At 51.1% G+C, this 20,319-nt stretch overlaps 1 protein-coding gene across 1 annotated transcript in view; it reads left to right on the forward strand.

Moving 5' to 3' along the window:
* The window catches only part of LOC144151501 (uncharacterized), a 210,090-nt gene that overhangs the window by 75,240 nt on the left and 114,531 nt on the right, over nt 1–20,319 (forward strand). The gene's annotated exons all lie outside the window — the stretch shown is intronic.

Consider the following 20,319-nt stretch of genomic DNA (forward strand, 5'->3'; position numbering starts at 1 on the left):
ATGGTTGCGAGAAGATATTCGAAAAGCCAGAGGACATTGTCCTTGAGCTTCAAAAGCACTGGCTCTACAAACTAGTTACTGATTATGCCTCCCACATAGGTGGCGAAACTTCTTATAATTTGTTTTAACACTGTCGAGTAAACCCAGGGCTTTTAAAACTCAAGAATCGTACTTTTTACGTGCAAAGACAAGAAATGCTTCAGAGCCCGTGAATATCTTGCTGCCTGGTTATGCGCCACATTCTTAAGGGCTGCCGTGCATGCTTTTCTGCAGAAGTTGATGGATGCAGCAACAATTTCTCAATTCTCTCCACGGCATCCCACCACCCACGTAGCACAAAAGAGCTTAAAGACATCTCCTATCAGGATTTTTCAGGATGAAAGAAATGGCTTGTAAACATCCCAGTCAATCCGGTAACATATTGGGGCATTTTAAAGAGGTCTTAAATCGCATCCAATGTCCAGTGGGTATTGCCATATCTTGACAACTTATTTACCCACTTTAAAAACATCTTCGGAAATCGCTCTCAAGGTAGGATTTGGCAAGAGCTGTATAAGTCTGTTAATGTGACTGTTCCATCCTCATTTTAGATGATTAAAAAACATCTTGACAATTCCAGTCTCAAAAATGGCTTTGGAAAGACACTAAGAATCCATTTCTTTGGATATTTAGAGCCGCATTGTCAACGTGTAAAATACGGCTGCAACTCCCCGCCCCCCGGAGGTGATGCTAGGCATGAATGCAGTCGGTTTGCTGCATGCATTCGCAATAAAAGGGCCTTTGGCGTGAGAAAACATTTTATTTGAGACCAAGCAATGCGGGAAAGTACTGAGCACAAAAATAACCTTACCATTCGCAACATGATTCGGTGGAAAAGCCTTCCTTGCACATGCCAGAAGCATCATTATGTATAAACATTACATTGGTTATTTGGACGGAAGAATTCAGTGAAAATAAAACATTGAACAAAAAATACCAATGCAGAAATCTTGTACCAGTAAATCCCCAGCTTTGCACGCTTCCATAATTTTAATGCAAGAATGGAGCGCAAACAGAACACTGAAAACAAAATGAGAAAAAAATCAATGCAAGAAATTTGTACCATCAGGTTCACAACTCCATGCATTTTTTATGGATATTTGAAGGCAAGAATGCAGGACAAATTAGACATTCTACAAAAAATGGTATATGCAAGAAACTTGCACTATCACGTTCAGCACTTTGTACATTTGTGTATGGTCTTTCGAGAGGAAGAACTATAGTGTACTAGAACGCAGCACAAATAAAACACTGACGAAAAACAACGAGTACAAGAAAATTGTAGCATCAATTCCAGAACTTTATACATTTGCATTTGAAGCTTAAAGACGCAGGGTAAGGTAAAATTTAAAAAAAAAAATGTCTTTTTTGTTTCTTCGCAATTATGGAAGTTCAGTTCCTTGTGAACATTATTCATATTCACACTCTTAGAAAGTCTAATTTCTCGCTTAAAAACAGTTTTTCTGTAAGAAAGTAGCAAGTGACCACATCCTCTTTAAGAATGTTCTCCATGTATATTGTAATTTTTTTTCATCAAGAAACTAACTAAGACCAGCTGTATTAAGAAATTGGTTAGCACAGCCGATTTTTCAGCGAGGGCAATCCAAAGATGCTGTTGCGTGTTGCACCACGCTGCCCTCTAGTGCTATAATGCTTTTCGAAACATGTGAATGTTGGGAAAGATTTTGGGAAAACTTGCGACGCTGAATGGCATGTCTGAGCCCATTACGAGGGTTCGATTCCCAACCGCCGTGGCCACTTTTCTGATGGAGGCGAAAAGCAAAAATGCCAACGTGTTCGAGATTTCGGCACACGTTAAAGATCCCCAGTTCGTAAAAATTAATCCGGAGCCCTCCACTATGGCGCGCTTCCATGGCCTGTGTAGCGCCGGTGCGTTAAACCCCATAATCAGTCAATCTACCCATGTCCGCTGGATGGGATTGGAGAATTCATCGACAATGCAGAAGCGCGAAGAAGAGCGTAAAACTGAAGTCTGCAGTAAGCGAGAGTCTGTTGCATTGCTTGAACACTACTGAAAAGAATTGTCAGCATATGGTGTATCGCTCCTTCTCATACATCGGAAAAACGGTTCCGGTATGGTACGCGGTACGCGTTACTGGAACATACCGGGAAGGCACGTTTTAAGAGTTATAGTAGACCATAACTACTGGACATGCTACCGGGCCGTATACATAACCGTAGAGTTCCTCTAAATGGCTCCCGCAGAGAGCTATATAGAGGAACTCTACATAACTGTGAGTGGGAGCGCCATCTGTCGCCGAATTTGGTTAACGCGCCGCATGAAGCAGGAAAAAGTATTTTTTTGCAATAATTCCAGATATTGGGACTCAAAAAGGTGGATATTTGTAAACTTGGAAACTTTTAAACAACTTTAAGGCATTATGCGTGTACTCCATGCTTATTTTGGCAGCTGAAAGGAGTGCACTAAGCTGAGCCTATCCAAGAAAGGCAAACTGGCTTCGCAACGCCTCGTTGCCTGAAAGGCCTGGACCGCCGTGGCCTGGACCGAACTTTCACGACGAAGTTCGCGCGTGCCAAATCTGCCGCAGCAGGACAACGTATGTTCGTCGGGCTGAAATACATGGAGCAAAGACAGCCGCCGCCTCGCTGCTGGGTGGCTCTCGGTGTGGCTAACTGAAGCTCCGTGCTAAGGGTCGACGGTGGTGAGCCGACCCAGTGAAGGAGCTTCTCACTTGGGTTCATCACCATTTATTAAACCTTCAAGGTATTATACATAGGGGGGGGGGGAGGGGGGCAGAGTCATCGTAGTACATCGGTGGCACAAGAAAAATACGGTTCATTAGAAAATTTATACAACAAAATTAAGTTGAGAATTTAACAACTACCAAAATTAATAATAAACTAGAAAAGGCAGCAGGGAAAGTCATGGGGATTATATGAAATTAAAGGCTAAGGTGAGATAACTAATTTTTTTGAATTTGTTAATTTAGCCGGATTGCGTTCACGGACAACAGAGTTGGCACATGGTAGGAATGACATATTGAGCGCGTTAGATGAACCATGCAATCGTTGGATGCTTATGGAATTGAACAGACGGCGTGAGTAACAGGATGGTGTGAGCAGGAGTGAAGTGCAGAGAAGGGGAAAGTGATAATACAGTTTGTAGAAGAGGCATATCTGTCCAATTTCACGTTTAATTGTCAGGGAGGGGAGGGAGAGGGACGCTTCTATGTTGGTGGCGCTGAGATGGCAATCATATTTACAAGTGATAAAGCGGGCTGCCCGGTTCTGAACTGATTCGATGGCGTTGATTAGGGAACGACTGATGAGGGTTCCAAGTAGCAGATGCGTATTCTATAGACGGTATTCGTTGAAAAGTTTAGCAGTCAATTTCTTCGCTTGGCAACACAGGAAACGGCCACAGACATGGCCGATGCGCCACGGACACGGCGCAGCCTGGGCCACTGCGGCCGCACGCCGAAGAAAAAAAAGACACCGGCGTGCGTCATCTGCTCCGTTCCAATCCGATTGTAAACTGTGGCGCCAACAGAGATGTTATTAATCGCACTCGCAGTGGACTCGACGCAATACTTTGTGTTCGGCGAAGAGTTCGTAGCGTGAAACACATTCGTGTGTTTCACAGTCGTGCTCAGCACGGACAAGTGCCGCCATCCCGCGGAGCCCGACGTAATGAGTGACGGCGCACTCGCAAGGTTGCATGGAGGAGAAGAAGGGTGCCGGACCTGCGGGCCGTGCGCACAACATCGCCTAGCAACAGACGCTTGGCCGCGCACAATTGGTTGCCTGCATGGATTCCACGCCATTGAATACCGAGGATACTCGGTTACAACTCAAGAACGGCACCACCTCATGTAGTGTATCACTCCGCCAAAGCGCCGGACCCGTGACGTCAGTGCGCGCGCGTTTTGAAAGGGGTTTGCTATGAATGCGTGATATCGTCTGCCTTGTCTCACGCAGTTTGTTTGTCGTTACTGGAGTCGTTTATAAGCATAGTAAGTCCAAAAATCACGGGAATGGCTCACGCCATGTTCAAAATATTCCCAGTAACGCCCTACTTGCGCCGCGCGGAGAAACATCCGGCTACGGTGATAAGGCCCAGCGGCAAATTCCATCCATCCATGGGAAGGTATCCATCCCAATCAACATGAAGGGAATATTGGGCTTTCAGAAGCCCTAGGATTTAAGGGTATCAGAGAGGAAGTTAACTTCAAGGCTGTCGAGGGGACGAAAAGAAGATTAGCATGCTGGTGGACGAAAAGCAGAGAGGGGAATATTGCCTAGGACAGTTACCACCTGTAACAGGGAAAAGAAAGTATTTCGGGCCTAATAAGCTTTAGTGCCTGCCCTAAGCAGCGCTAGTATTAAACCAAGAGTGTAAAACATGGATATATTAGTCCTTTTTGGTAAGATGACATGTCATCACCCCGCTTCAAAGGGGAAACCAATAGGAATCGTCATCGTCGTCGAATCGTCATCGTCGTCGGTACAATTTCTAGAGACCCTAGCGCTAGACACATGTACGATTGGTACACGCGATTCGCATGCGACTGATCGTTACGACTGTCTCCACGACTAGTCGTACGCGTGAATTTGAGACACATGGCCCGATGCGCGTGTGCGATGCGTCGTCGGCGCCGCTCCGCCCACTGTTTTTGCTCCATGGTCAACTACGACGATCGCTTAGCTGAATTTGTAGATTCCGCGCGTTTGTACGCAAGAAATGGATAAAGCAGGCAATCGTGAAGCGTTTTCTGCATCGGAAACAGTCCGCGCACACGCCGGCCGCGCCTGCCAGCTCGGCACACTCAGCGGCTCGAACCGGCGCAGACCACGGTAGCAACCGCTTCTCGCTGCTCTTCCGAATCAATCTGATTGCTAAAACGAAGTTCCACATGCGAGAAAGTAGGTGTTAGTGTGGTGAAAAATTGTGCTAGGGATTGTTCTCATGGCTTATTTTGAAAGCGGCGATCAGATATCTGCCGCGATGCAAGCCTATGCTGACCGGACGTGGATGTCATGGCGCGCGGTGCGCCGAGAGATGGCGATACCTGCGCGGAAGGTCATGCGCGATAACGGTCAGCAGCAGCAGCAGCAGCACGGAGGTGGCGGCGCGGAAGACGAAAACGATAAGTTTTTGGTTTTTTTCGTTCCTTTTTTTTGCTTATGATAGATAATGTTGTAAAGTAGGAATCGGCTTAATTAATAGAGGTAAACAGGTAAAAGAGCAGTTAGCGTGAGTAAGCGTGAACCTAAATGTAACAAGTGGTAAAGCCACGTGGTAGCTAGTAGTTGTATTAGCGCAGTGACAGAAATGTTTTGAGGGTTGGGAGAAACGAGTGTGACCGAACGGTGGTGACGCGACGGGCGCGTCGTGATCAAGTGGGGGAAAACAATTATAGCGAAGTAGCGGGCTTTGTGTGACGGGCGACGTAGGCCTAGGGGTTGGCCGAACAATGGCCCCTAAGACGAGAAAGGGCACTGGGGACGAGGACCAGGTGCAGTGCCAAGAGTGCCTGCGCTGGTGCTACTTGGGGGAGACGACGTTCGAGCGCGTGGCCGACGCTAAGAAGGCGCCCTTCGAATGTAGGCCTTGCGAGCGGGCAAGACTGGGCTTCGAACGCCTTGAGAAGCAGCTGAATGCAAGGGTGGAGGAGCTGGAGGGCTACCTGAGGGAGGAAAGAGAAGCGCGGGTGGCTCTCGAGGCGCGGGTTGCCGAGCTTGACAAGGCGGGGCAGGCGAAGGCCGCCCAGTTGGTGCGCACGGTGGCCGAACTGGAGGAAGCTCGGGAAAAGCAGGCCCAGCTTGAAAAGCGGGTGGAGGAGCTCGTGACTCCAGCGGCAGGAGACGACGCGAGTGCGCGGGCTCAGCACGAAGAGCGGCACGCCGGCGAGAACGCAGAGTCACAGGGGGCGACTGATGCTGCGCGCACGAGTGGTGTCCGTCGACGCAGAGCGGACTCGGGAAGCAAAGAAAGCCCCGAGGCGACGCCGGGAAGGGGTGGATCGCCAGCCAGGTCATTTGCTGCCGTGGTCAACCACAGCAGACCCCGAACACCTGCAAAAGTGCCGGTTAAAGGCGAGAGGAAGCGCCAAGTCATCGTTGTCGGCGACTCCAACATGGCCAGGGTGGGAGAGGTGATTAAGGGGAGGGTGGGAGACGACGAACGCGTGAAGGTTAGTAAGCTTCCCGGAAAAAGAGTCGGGGAAGTAATGCAACAAGCGGAGGGGCAACTGTGGGATAGAATGGAGGACCGCAGCTTGGTGGTGATAATGGGGGGTGTGAACGATGTGTTGCAGGGGTGCGGGGGAGGGTTCGCAAGGCAGATTGCGAAGGGGGTCACCGAGCTGAGGGCGGTCTCGGAGGATGTGCAGATTGCGGTTTGCACGGTGCCGGAGGTGCAGAAACAAGGGGTCCACGTAGAAAGGGCGGTGGTTGCGGCAAACAGGGAGCTTTGGACCCTGGGTAAAACGATGAAGTTTGAGGTGGTCAACCTGAACCGGGACCTGGTCCGTGCAGGCCGCAACGGGGCGTTTGTGTTCGACGGCATACACTTCAGTGGCCGTCTAGCTGAGCCTGTAGGGCACCGACTGGCAGCCCGCGCAGTGGCTTTTTTAGGGGGGCCCCGAACGTTCAAGAAGAAGGCGGACTGAGTGGAGGCGGTAGCGAAAGGCAGGAAGGAGGGGGCACTGATGCACGGCGACGGAAACGTAAAGCAAAGAAAAGGAAAATAAATCGCGGAACTAAAATTAGTTATATAAATATGCAAGGCGGCCGTAAGCAGGAAAAATGGATTGAGATACAAACCCAACTCGAGAAAGAAGAAATTGACGTGTACGCCCTGACTGAAACCCACCTGAGAGATATGGAGGAGCCACCAGTGATGGATGACTACGTATGGGTGGGGTGCAACAGGGCAGCGGGAGAGAGGAAAGGTGGGGGCGTGGGCATGTTGATTAGGCGAGGAGGGAATTGGCAAAGGGAGAATCTGGGCTGTAAGGAGCACTTATGGGTTTGTGGAATTGTGGGTGGAAAAAAGACACGGTTGGGAGTGGCCTATCTGTGGACAGGGAATGACGCCAGAGAACAAAATAAAGAGTTGGTGGACTGCCTCAGGATGGACATAACGAAATTTAAAGAATCCGGCGAGGTGATATTAGTAGGCGACTTAAATGCCCACATTGAGGATCTAGATATACGGACTACAGCGGCTCAATGGTTCTAGATATGTGTGAAGAACAGCAACTGGTAATAGTTAACCGGGAGCATAAATGCGACGGGCAGATAACGTGGCAAAGCGGCAATAGACAGTCTTGCATAGACTACGGCCTGGTCTCAGAGCACACGTACGAGCGGTTGAACCAAATGACGATAGATGAAGAAGGAGAAAACAGCCTGGGCAGCGACCACAGGCGTATAATCCTGAAATTTGACAGCGGAGGGACTATAGGCAGGAAACACCGGAGGGTGGGCCCCCGAAATTGAGCGAAAAGCAGATAGCAGACATCGTCAATAGCATCGAAAGAGAATTAGAGGCCCAGCCCACGAAGGTGTGGGAATATGACGAGGTTGTGAGTTGTATACAGAAGGAAATATACAAAGTAAGGAAACAAAACCGCTGGAGGGGTAAAAGGAAACCACGAAGCTGGTGGGACAAGGAAATTAAACTGGCTATTGAAGAGCGACAACGGGCTTCTAGATTGCACAGAAAGGCAAAACAAATGGGATATCGGGAGGAACAGGTGCAGTTACGGTGGAGCCGGTACCGAGAAAAGAAATTTGAGGTGCAAAAACTAGTACAAGCAAAGATTAAAACTGCGAGTGAGAAATTGGTATCAGGTATACGTAAGAAGGATAAGAGCGCCCCCCAAAAATTCTGGAATCATTTAAAAGCATTGGGAACGACGACTAAAGAGGTGCAGTCTCAGATACAGGACGGGGACGGTAACGTTCTCCTGGGGGACAGCGCATTAAAATACCTACATGGAGTCATAGCAAATACTTTCGGCCAAACACGCGAGATATCGGCTACCCGGACACATGTGGCCAATGGAAGAGCGACAGAAAAAAAATTCAATATCGAATTTTTGGATTGGAAAAAGGCAGAACACAGTGTTCCCAAAAGTACGGCAACAGGACCGGATGGTATCCCAATAGAGATTATCAACCATTTGGGACCAGCGGGAAAGACGCACTTGTATAGAGCCATCGAGCGCGCTATAAAATCCGAGAGGATTCCCACGCAATGGCGCGAAAGCAGAATGAGTTTGATTTATAAAGGCAAGGGAGAGAAGGACAAGGCGAGCTCTTACAGGCCGATTACAGTCACGTCAGTGCTCTATAGATTAGCTATACAAGCCATAAAAGTCGAGTTGTTGAAGTGGGTGGAAAGTAACGGTATTTTAGGGGAACTGCAAAATGGATTTAGGCCGGGTCGACGCTTAGAAGACAATATTTTCGTAATAACCCAGACCATCGAAATTTCGGCAGCACAGGGCAGACCAACATGGCTACTGTTTCTGGACATAAAGGGAGCCTATGACAACGTAGATAGGGGATTGCTGTGGCATATACTGGAAGAAGAGGGGATTGGGTCAGAATTTGTGGGGCTGCTAAGGGCAATATATGAGGATAACAAGGCGCATATTACATGGGAAGGACGTACAGGCACAGAGCCTGTGTACATTCGAAGAGGTTTAAAACAGGGGTGCCCCCTTTCGCCATTGCTGTTCACACTGTACATTAGAGGAATGGAAAGGCGATTGGAGGAGAGTGGATTAGGCTTTGACTTGTCGTACCGAAGCAATGGAGAGTTGGTGGAGCAACGGATTCCGGGATTGATGTACGCGGACGATATAGTGTTGCTGGCAGATAATGCGGAAGACCTTCAAAAACTGGCCGACATTTGTGGGGATGAGGCAACGTACCTAGGCCTACATTTTAACCCACAGAAATCTGGAGTCATGGTGTTCAACGAGGAAGCTCATACAGCACCAATAAGAATTCAACAGGAAGCCATACCATTAGTAAATAAGTACAAATACTTGGGGATCTGGCTTAATGAAGGAAAAGGCCACCTGAATGCCCATGAAGAACACCTCAAACTGAAAGGGAGACGAAATGCAGCAGTAATGAAACATAGAGCACTTTGGGGATACAATAAGTACGAGGTAGTGCGAGGCATCTGGAAAGGGGTAATGGTGCCGGCGCTAACGTTCTCTAATGCCGTATTATGCTTAAAGTCCGATATCCTGTCGGGACTGGAGGTTAACCAAAAGGCAGTCGGCAGATTAGCACTGGGAGCTCACAGTAAGACTACGAATGAGGCGGTACAAGGCGATATGGGTTGGGCTTCATTTGAGGCGAGGGAAGCGCAAAGTAAGATACGTTTTGAGGAGCGGCTTAGACATTTAGATGAGAAGAACTGGGCAGCCAGAATGCACAGGTACATGTACCTTAAAAGTGTGGACACCCAATGGCGGAAGAGGACGCGAAAGCTGGCGACTAAATATACCTTGACCGCGGCAAATAAACAAGGGGGGGCAGTTAAAAAGCAAGTGAAGGAAACAGAGACGCTCATGTGGAAAGAGAGGATGGAAAAGAAGGGATCGCTGGGAATCTACAAAGCAAGCAAAAAAGAGATCCGGAAAGAGAACTTCTATGACAACAATAAAGGTAGTGCGTTGCTCTTTGAGGCGCGGGCTGGCTGCTTGAGAACTCGAACCTACATGAGCAAATATTCGTCCCAGGATGAGACATGTGTTGTATGTGGCAGGGATAAAGAAACAATCGACCACATAGTAATAGGATGCCAAAAGATTCAGCCGGATAGAATTGGGGGGAAAGTCCTACTTCCTGAGGCACTGGGCTTCGCAATTGATGGAAGCATTAAGTGGTCAGCAGTAGGTATTACTAAGCAGCGGCTAGAGTATTGGTGGAAAAAAAGCAGGGAAGTCGATAAAATAACATCCCAGCCAGGGGTAGCGGCAGGGCAGAATTAAAAAGAAATCTGAGTTGAGGGACTAAATTTAAATTCAAACTACTAAGATAGGCTAGATGGCGCACGCCGTCACCCCGATTCAAAGGGGAGGCCTTTAATAATCATCATCATCATCGAAACAGGCTACGCAGATGTCTCGGTCACCGATCGCTCCAACGGCAGTTGTAGCTCAAATAAAGTTTCACATGCGAGAAAGGGGATGATAGTGTGGTGCGAAGTTGTGTTACGGATTGTCATTCGCAGTTGCACAGGTAGCGGCGATCAAATATTCGCCAGGACGCTAAGCCTAAAGTTCTCAACACCCGAGCCGACAGGAGAACGCAAGCCGGTTGCGGGCTCAGCGGGTTCTCATTGGCTGTGGCCTCACGACGATGGCAACGATGGCACGACTGCATCTGGCTTGCCAGTCGCACGTCATGAGCCTCCTCCGACCAGCGATCGCCGCCAAAACGGGTCCTAACGATCAATCGTAACTATCAGTCGCATGCGAATCGCGTGCACTAGTCGTACATGTGTCCAGCGCTTAAGTTGTCACCGCGGTGACAACTTAAGAACGGCACCGGAAGTTGCCGCTGGGCCTATATTCGCGAATATAGCTATATTCGGGAATATAGCTTTGTTTGGGTGAAGGTCTCATATGCCATTTTCCATATGGTTCGGGACCATAATGAAAGGTTTCTTCTAATGTAACCAAGCGCTTGAGATGCTTCCGCAACGAGTTTTAGTATGTGTTCGGGCAAGGTTAGGTTTGTGCTTAAAGGGGCTGTTATGTTCGAGCACCCTTCTTAATTGGCAAAGATCGCCAGCTGCTCGTGTTACGGTCGTTCGTTTTTCTTTTCCCGCCTTTTTGGGACGAGGAGATGAATGGGCAGAGCGGAACGCGACGATGGGGAAGCGTTTTCTTCGTGTAGTCGGGGGGCGCATGAGGCAGGTTCCGAGAAGTGGCGCGCCTGGCGCTCCCGCTCATTGTTGTAAGGATTCCGGGGACGCTCGAAGTCGGCCCGGCGCCGTGACCGCAGCCTTGAATGGGTACTGCGCCGCCTCGCAGAGCAGCGCTGCAGAGGGTGCAGCCGGAGCGCGCTAGCGACGAGGGTCCAACCGCACGGTGAAACGAAGTGTCAAAGTAATGGCCGGGAGCGAGGGGGTCAAGATTTATAAGTGTGTGTGTCGCTACTGTCTCCGGCGGACGGGCAACTAACTCTGCTGCCTTTGGTTTCAGGAATCGTTAAGAGCCGAAAAGTCAGAATGCCAGACGCGCACTCTGTTCGGCACGTGGCGGCAGTAAATTACGGGTTCTTAAGACCCGGGGACAGCACTGCTGTCTTTGTCCTTTGCTTCCCTGCTCCGGTACGCATTTCGTCAAACGTCCATGTCCAGCCACCCCATAGAGGGCTAGGCTGTAGAACACGGGTTCGCACTCATGGCGCAGCGGGGTTTCCGTGAACCGTCATCTTCGCGGAAGTCGAGTGTCAGACGCGGTAGATTCCCTGCTCAGTCACAGAAAAGGGAAATTTATGACCTTAAGGGCTTCGGCGTGGTAAGAGACACGCGTTCTTCGAAACGGTTTGTTTACCGCTCGACCGGGTTTGTGCCGTTTGTTGCTTGAACCCGGGTGGAGAGAGAGCGTTGGGTCACGTGAGTGGGAATGAATGTATCCGTGATTGGGTGTAATTGTGGCCAATGAGTGCTGATTTTGAACCATTTTGGGAGGGATTTTCACTCTTTCTTAAACGCCCACTTTAGAGGCGGGGTTTTTGTGATCAAAAACGGAGTGTTGCGCATTGTTTAAGGTCGGTCAGAGATCAGGAGATCTGAGAGATCAGGTCGATCGAGAGGCGAGGCGAGTCTCGCATGTTGCGGGCTCGGCTCAATGTTGAGTGGCTAATACATGCCCTGTACATAGTTGTACTTGTAAATAAACTGTAAATATTCCTTGAAAAGTCAGTCGTCTGCTACGTGCCCTCGACCAACGAGCCATCTATCGTCGACTACGACATCATCGACGAGCGATCGATCCACATCAACGTCCATCGTCACATCGTCGCTCATTGTCAACTGGTGCCGTGACCAGGATCGGTCGAGATGGCTTTCGGCGGACGACGGGGCGGCTACTTCAAGGAGGGGGCGACATCCCAGTGAGAGGCCCCAGGGAGCGGAGTCTCCACGGCTGCGGCAGAACCCGGGGTTCAGCGAAGGAGAGTCCGTGAGTTCGAGCAGAGCTCGGGACGGGAGAGAGAGTTGCAACGGGAGCGGAGTCTCCGCGGCTGCGGCAGCAACCGGCGTCATCGAACGAGACGTTCGAGCGTTCGAGCTGAGACTCAACGGAGCGACAGATTGGTGCGAGGCTACGGGAGCGACGCTACGACCGGCGTCGAGAAGCGAGCGGCACCACCCGGCGTCATCGAACGAGACGTTCGAGCGTTCGAGCTGGGACTCAACGGAGCGAAGATTGGTGCGAGGCTACGGGAGCGACGCTACGACCGGCCGTCGAGAGGCGAGCGGCAGCACCGGCAACGCCAGGAGGGACACGGAGGGAACACAGGTGGGCCCTGATTTGTTTCCTCCGGTTTCATGATGGCGCCCACCACACGATCCCAGGAGCAACAGGGGGAAGCCGTAGAGGTTGACGAATCAAATTCTTCTAATCGGACAGATTTGAGCGATCCGTCAATGGTGACAGGGCAACAGGCAGTAGCGAGCGGCGGTACCAGCGACGCCGACAAAATGATCGAGGCACTGAAGCTGCAGATTGAACTGGAAAGATTAAGGCAGCAGAACGGTAGCATGGACAGTGGCAATAGGCCAAATTTGAAAGGATGGGCAGATTCACTACGAGCAGTCCTTGCGCCGATGCCGGAATCCGATGAGCTCGTGCCCGCATGGTTCCGCAGCGCTGAGAACATGATCCGTACTTGGGATATTCCTAATGAGGCTGCAGGATCAATCATTGTCCCGTTCCTAAATGAAAGGAGCCGGGCGCTGATTGCAAACAAGTCGGATGGTCGAAGGCTTTTGTTTGAGGAAGTCCGCGATGTCATTTTAGAGGAACTAAAAATGACTCCCGAAGAATACAAACGCAGGCTCTACGGTTGCAAAAAGGGAAATGAGACATGGGGCCAGTTTGTCACTAAGCTTGAAGGGCTGTTAGATTACTATTTGCGAAGCCGCAACGTTCGTTCTCTCGAAGAGCTGCGATCTCTGCTCGTAGCAGATCGGGTTAAACAGCTGATGAATGACGAACTACGTGCGTTCATTCTTCAGCATGAAACGAAGGATTGGTTGAAACCAAAGGAGGTTGCATCGCTTGCGGAGAAATTTGAAGACAGCAGGCCGAGGCATCGCGTGGTAAACCAGCGGAGCGGTGACTCGAACGGGGCACGCGAGGGAAGTCAGCGGGAGTTCGCAGACAAAAACAAGAGAGGCGAGTTGAGAAACCCTCCGAAGTGTTTCAGCTGCGGCCGAATTGGTCACATGCAGTGGAGCTGCCCGCAGGAGAGGAGAGGAGAACCGCCTCCGGAGCGACCGAATAAACCGCCTTCTTCGAAACTAACCGCGAGGGCACACTGTGACCCGGGGGGCGTATTGGAGTGTGGAGTGAGCAAGGGGGTGCAGGTATCTAAGCTGACATGGATCGAGCTAACCTCTGGGAAGACCCCGTTTAGAGCCCTTTTGGACTCTGGGGCAGAGATAACAGTTGTGAGAAGGGACCTGATTCCAGACGCCGTAAGTGAGAAGGGGTCGGGGAAACTAACGATGCGTGGGGCATTTGGGCATGCGGTAGAGGCAGACCTCATGTACGTTCCTTTGAGCTTGAGTACCGGCGAGGGTAGCGTGAACCCGCAGTTGGTAACGCTTTGCGCGGTGACTAACGAGTTGGCGGAAGGGGTGGACGCGATCCTTACACCCGACCTTTACGATGAGCTCAGGCAGGCCAAGAAAGAAGCCGATGATCTAGCCGCTAGGATTGTACAGGCTGAGAAAGACATGGCACAGCGGGAAAGTGTGGGGCACGTGGAAATCACCCTAGAGCCCGAGGAACGCGAGCGCAATGAAGAAAGCGGAGAAATAGCGCAGGTTGCCGCAGTCGACACACTGCCACGGGAGAATGAGTCTGAGGTGAGGAGAGCATTTGTGATAGAGCAAAGGGACGACAGTTCGCTGTCACAAACGTGGGAGCAGGCGCGAACGGGAACACATGGGATGGTGATAGAAGATGGCCTTCTCTTTCACCTGGAGGCGATCGATGGTAGACGGTGTAAGCAGCTTGTTCTCCCGGAGTCGCGCCGCAAGGAAGTACTTGTACTAGCGCATGACAGGCCATGTGGCGGGCATTTCTCGCAAAAGAAAACAAAACAGCGGATCCGGAGCGCGTTTTTCTGGCCGAACCTGGCGGGAGACGTTAAGAAATATTGTCGGTCTTGCCATTCATGCCAGATGTTCTCTAACCGGAGGATAACGGATCGAGTTCCGATAACCCCTTTGACAAGACCGCAAGAACCGTTCGAAGTGGTCTATCTGGACTGTATCGGTCCAATCGAACCGACTTCAGCGCGTGGGCACAGGTATGCCCTGTGCCTCATAGACCTGTGCACCAGGTGGCCCGAGGTTATTCCGCTCCGCTCTTTGACAGCCCAGGCGACGTGCCAGGCGCTCCTTGAAGTGTTTTCACGGTTTGGTACCCCACAGCTGATCTGCTGCGATCAAGGTACAAATTTCACCGCTACACTGACAAGGGAGCTCGCTGAACGTTTGGGAATCAGGATGCGATTTTCGACACCGGAACATCCACAAAGCAATGGCATAGTGGAAAGGTGGAACGGCACCTTTAAGACCATGCTAAGGCATGTAATGCTTGAAAGGGGGCGCGAATGGGATCGCCTAATTCCTTGCATGCTGTGGGCGTATAGAGAGGTGCCACATGAGATAACCGGTACTTCGCCGTTTGAGATGATGTACGGCCGGGTGCCGCAAGGCCCCCTGAGTATATTACAACGAACATGGTCGGGGGAGTGGTCGCCGCCTGTCGGGCTCAACAAAGTAGCTACGGAGTATCTAGTGGGGCTCCGGCAGCAGATGTCGGAGGCGGCGCGAGCGGTGGACGAGCGAATAGAAGGGGTACAGCGGGCATACGCCGAGAAATATAACCTGAGGGCACGCTCAAAGGAGTTCAGCGAGGAGGAGCAGGTTTTGGTCCTGGATGCCAATCCGCAGAATAAGATGCACCCCAAATGGATCGGGCCGGTCAAAATTAAAGAACGTAAGCGCCCTGACAGCTACGTGGTGCAGTTTGAAGACGGAACGGAGCGCTGGGTGCACGCAAATCGGTTGCGAAAGTATTACGTCCGTACAAACAACGTAGGCGTAATATTCGAGGAAGACGCGGAATTTGGAGAGGTAGAAAGTACCCCGTGCTCTGGAAAAGGCACAACTAAGATACTTGAGATTTTGCGTGAGGCAAACCATTTGACGAGCGAGCAAGCCGAGGAGCTTGGCCGAGTCGTCATGCGATATGAAGAGGCGTTTTCCGAAAAACCAGGCAGATGCGCGCTAGGTGAACATAAGATCAGAATAGTGCCCGGTGGAGTACCCGGAAAGGGTATAGAGTCCCAGTGGCACTTCGACCTGAGGTCGACCGACAGATTGATGAGCTTAGGGAATGGGACCTGGTGTATCCCGTAGCTAGTAGCTGCGCGCACCCGATTGTGTGTGTAGCCAAGAAAGACGGCTCCGTCAGGCTATGCATTGATTATCGGCAGCTGAATGCTGTCTCGGAGGTTGACAACTTTCCGATGGGAAACGTCACGGAGTTGCTGTTCGAGGTAGCCAGGGCTCGGTACGTGACGATTTTGGATATGACACGGGGGTACTGGCAGATACCGGTAGAGGAGAGCTCCCAAAGATACACCGCTTTTGCAACGCCTAAGGGGTTGTTCGCTTGGAAGGTGATGCCATATGGGCTTCGCAATTCGGCTGCCACATTTCAGCGCGTCATGAATGAAACCCTGCCGGAGCATAGAAGGTATGCGTGTGCATACATTGACGATGTGGCAGTGTATTCCGAAACGTGGCAGGAGCACCTCGAGCACATTGACGCGGTCCTAGCGACTATTGCTGGGGTTGGGTTCACCGTTAATCCTGCTAAATGCAAATTTGCAGAGTCAAAGGTCCGGTACCTCGGTCATGTGGTCGGATCGGGTATTCATTCCCCCGACCCGGAGAGGGTGGAGGCCATTTTGCAACTCAAGGCACCGGTAACCAAAAAGGACCTGCGTAGTGCGTTAGGGTTATTTAACTACTACCGCGAATACATCCCCTCCTACTCGGAAATGGTGCTTCCATTGACCGAGTTGACTAACCGCCGAGTCCCGAATGCGATTCCTTGGAACGAGGAGGCAGAGAGTGCATTCAACGCGGTCAAACATGCATTGAGCAGCTTGCCTACGCTAACTGTACCCGAGGTGGGTAACGAGTTTATTTTGACAACTGATGCGTCTGAGATGGCGGTTGGAGCATGCCTAGCGCAGGAGAACGACGGGGAAGAAAGGCCCATTGCGTTTCTCAGTAAGAAGCTCACTCCCCAGCAGGCAAAGTGGTCAGCCATTGAGAGAGAGGCGTTTGCGGTCGTGTGGGCACTTGGTCGTTTGGATACATGGCTATTCGGCGCGAAGGTGAAAGTAGTGACCGATCATAATCCGTTGACGTACCCGACGCGCTCTACGTCGTCAAGCGCTCGCCTAACCCGCTGGAGTCTGGCCCTGCAGAAATATGATCTGCAGTTCTCTCACATTAAAGGGTCGTTAAACAAATGTGCTGATGCCCTGTCAAGGTTGGAGAGCTATAATTGAGAGCCGCGTGATGGCGAAGCTCAGGGGAGATCTGTCCGAATAAAGCGGGAAATCTTAAACCTAGGGTGGGGCCTTCAATGCCCGTTGGCAGTAAAAGTGTGGTGACCGCCTTCATGGAGCATGGAATGTACAAGTGGGGCCCACCTTGTGAATGTGTGGAGCTGTGGGCACTGGACCGTTTGAACGGTGTGTGTTGTGGTTTGTGAAAACATTCTTGTGCGCGTGCGCGAAGAGACGATGAGAACGTTATCCAGTGTTGTAGGAGCGCCTGTGTTATTGCGGGAGTATGTGCTGTGTGTTGTTGTTGACACCATCCGTAGTATTGGTTGCCTCTTCTGTATCAAGGGAGCACGCCACGGTTGTAATGTAGCCTGCGTATTCAGTGGTGTTGTTGCACTCATTGGGGGTTTATGTTGTAGCACGTGCTATGAGTGATTGTTTTTTTTTTGTTCTTGTGAAATGGGGTTTCTTAAACCGCGGCAAAAGTTTATGTTGTCCGTACAGCAAGTGTACGGACAACATTCTTGGTGGGGAGGTGTTATGTTCGAGCACCCTTCTTAATTGGCAAAGATCGCCAGCTGCTCGTTTTACGGTCGTTCGTTTTTCTTTTCCCGCCTTTTTGGGACGAGGAGATGAATGGGCAGAGCGGAACGCGACGATGGGGAAGCGTTTTCTTCGTGTAGTCGGGGGGCGCATGAGGCAGTTTCCGAGAAGTGGCGCGCCTGGCGCTCCCGCTCATTGTTGTAAGGATTCCGGGGACGCTCGAAGTCGGCCCGGCGCCGTGACCGCAGCCTTGAATGGGTACTGCGCCGCCTCGCAGAGCAGCGCTGCAGAGGGTGCAGCCGGAGCGCGCTAGCGACGAGGGTCCAACCGCACGGTGAAACGAAGTGTCAAAGTAATGGCCGGGAGCGAGGGGGTCAAGATTTATAAGTGTGTGTGTCGCTACTGTCTCCGGCGGACGGGCAACTAACTCTGCTGCCTTTGGTTTCAGGAATCGTTAAGAGCCGAAAAGTCAGAATGCCAGACGCGCACTCTGTTCGGCACGTGGCGGCAGTAAATTACGGGTTCTTAAGACCCGGGGACAGCACTGCTGTCTTTGTCCTTTGCTTCCCTGCTCCGGTACGCATTTCGTCAAACGTCCATGTCCAGCCACCCCATAGAGGGCTAGGCTGTAGAACACGGGTTCGCACTCATGGCGCAGCGGGGTTTCCGTGAACCGTCATCTTCGCGGAAGTCGAGTGTCAGACGCGGTAGATTCCCTGCTCAGTCACAGAAAAGGGAAATTTATGACCTTAAGGGCTTCGGCGTGGTAAGAGACACGCGTTCTTCGAAACGGTTTGTTTACCGCTAGACCGGGTTTGTGCCGTTTGTTGCTTGAACCCGGGTGGAGAGAGAGCGTTGGGTCACGTGAGTGGGAATGAATGTATCCGTGATTGGGTGTAATTGTGGCCAATGAGTGCTGATTTTGAACCATTTTGGGAGGGATTTTCACTCTTTCTTAAACGCCCACTTTAGAGGCGGGGTTTTTGTGATCAAAAACGGAGTGTTGCGCATTGTTTAAGGTCGGTCAGAGATCAGGAGATCTGAGAGATCAGGTCGATCGAGAGGCGAGGCGAGTCTCGCATGTTGCGGGCTCGGCTCAATGTTGAGTGGCTAATACATGCCCTGTACATAGTTGTACTTGTAAATAAACTGTAAATATTCCTTGAAAAGTCAGTCGTCTGCTACGTGCCCTCGACCAACGAGCCATCTATCGTCGACTACGACATCATCGACGAGCGATCGATCCACATCAACGTCCATCGTCACATCGTCGCTCATTGTCAACTGGGGCACTGACACAAAATTTTGAAGGCGAGGTAACTTCGGAGATAGATTGGTGGGAACACATATACATCATCTGCAAAATATCAGCGGCGAATACAGCCTAGAACATATTTAAAATCAATTTTGAAGTGTGCGAAACGCAACCGAGCAGCCAGCAGAGGACCACGCGCAATTGTAAATAAACAACATCCAAACACGTACGTCACGAGTTTGTGTTTGCCGCTTCCGCACTACCGCCATTTTTCGCCGGCTCGCCCGGCTCGCCGCTCCAATCGGAGGGCCGGAGGGCGGAGCTTCTGCTCTCGAGAACGAACGACCCGATCGTTGGCGGCGGAGGCGCCGTGATTTCGTCAGCTAATCGGGCAGCTGGCCGCGACCAAAGTTCTACAGCGATTCCAGGCACTCTGTTTCTATTACTGTTTATTACCATTAGATGCGGAAACGCGCCGGAGGCACGAAAAGGTCACTGAGCTAGCCGCACGGTCGCTGTGCAGGCGGCCACGGCCGCGAAGTGGCCCAGGCCGGCGCAGGTAGCTCGAGTGATAGCTTGTTACCGCTGCACGAAATTGTCCCCAAGTCCCGACCATGGTGGCTTACATGAGAAAGGAGTTAATGATGCGATGGCGGGTTGCATTAAAAATTGCCATCTGCACCGCTTACGAGAGCGGCACTCGAATATCCGCCGCAGTGCTGAGCCGAACACATCTGTAGGCGGACCTGTAGGCAGACCGGCCGGCTGCTCCCAGCGCGCGTCTTGCCACCCACCGTCTCGAGCGTCGCGTTTCGTTCTTTAGCCGCGGTAGCATTTGCACTCGCAGCGCCTGCGTCACATCCACGGTCGCTTTTTAATTAAGCGCCTCACGAGATCAGTACGTGGGGGCATTCGCAGAAACTGCCGTCGATGCGGATTCGACAGTGCTACGGCGGCTCTGCTCTGTGATATCCCTCCGACGGTCACGTGATCAGCTTTGTTCACACAAAATCCATCGTTTCGCGGCACTCGCTGAAACCTAAACTGCGACTGGCCGCATTGAAAATGCCTCTAATTAAACAACCGTCGCACGCTGAAGCAAATGAGGTTTCTACAGGTTATAAGTAGGTCACTAGCTACTCATCGCAACAAAAAAACAAGATGCAAAATTTTTGTGTCAGTGCCCCTTTAAGGTATAGAAAGGGAAGGAACAAACGATTGGGGCTCATTAGTGAATACAGAAGAAAAATACGAGTTCATAGTATTCGAACGGTCTTTTTGGTGTACAGGTCAACCATCAGCAGCTATCAAGGAAATATTATGGGTCCAGGTGTTAATAGATTCCAAAATTTCTTAGGCTTAGATCGAAGTATGTTTAAGATCGGTAAAAATTTTTTGGAGCATTTTAGTGAGGCGGTTAATTGGCGTAGGCAAGCAAAGTAATCTTCTTTAATAATTTCGTAGATTTTCCCCGCACGGGGCACCTTGAGTAATCTTGGTGACGGTACTGGCGATACCGCGGACCCCGAGCCCCCCAACATAAGCTGTGTCCTACCGTGGTGAAGGGTAGAAACCTCTGACGGTGGCCGTCGGAGCCCAGGTCAAGCTCCGGCGGATGGGCTCCCTGTCTGTTTACC

Source organism: Haemaphysalis longicornis, unplaced genomic scaffold (genome assembly GCF_048455015.1).
Source record: "Haemaphysalis longicornis isolate Haplotype H1 unplaced genomic scaffold, Haemaphysalis longicornis Haplotype H1 scaffold_9, whole genome shotgun sequence".
NCBI lineage: Eukaryota > Metazoa > Arthropoda > Arachnida > Ixodida > Ixodidae > Haemaphysalis > Haemaphysalis longicornis.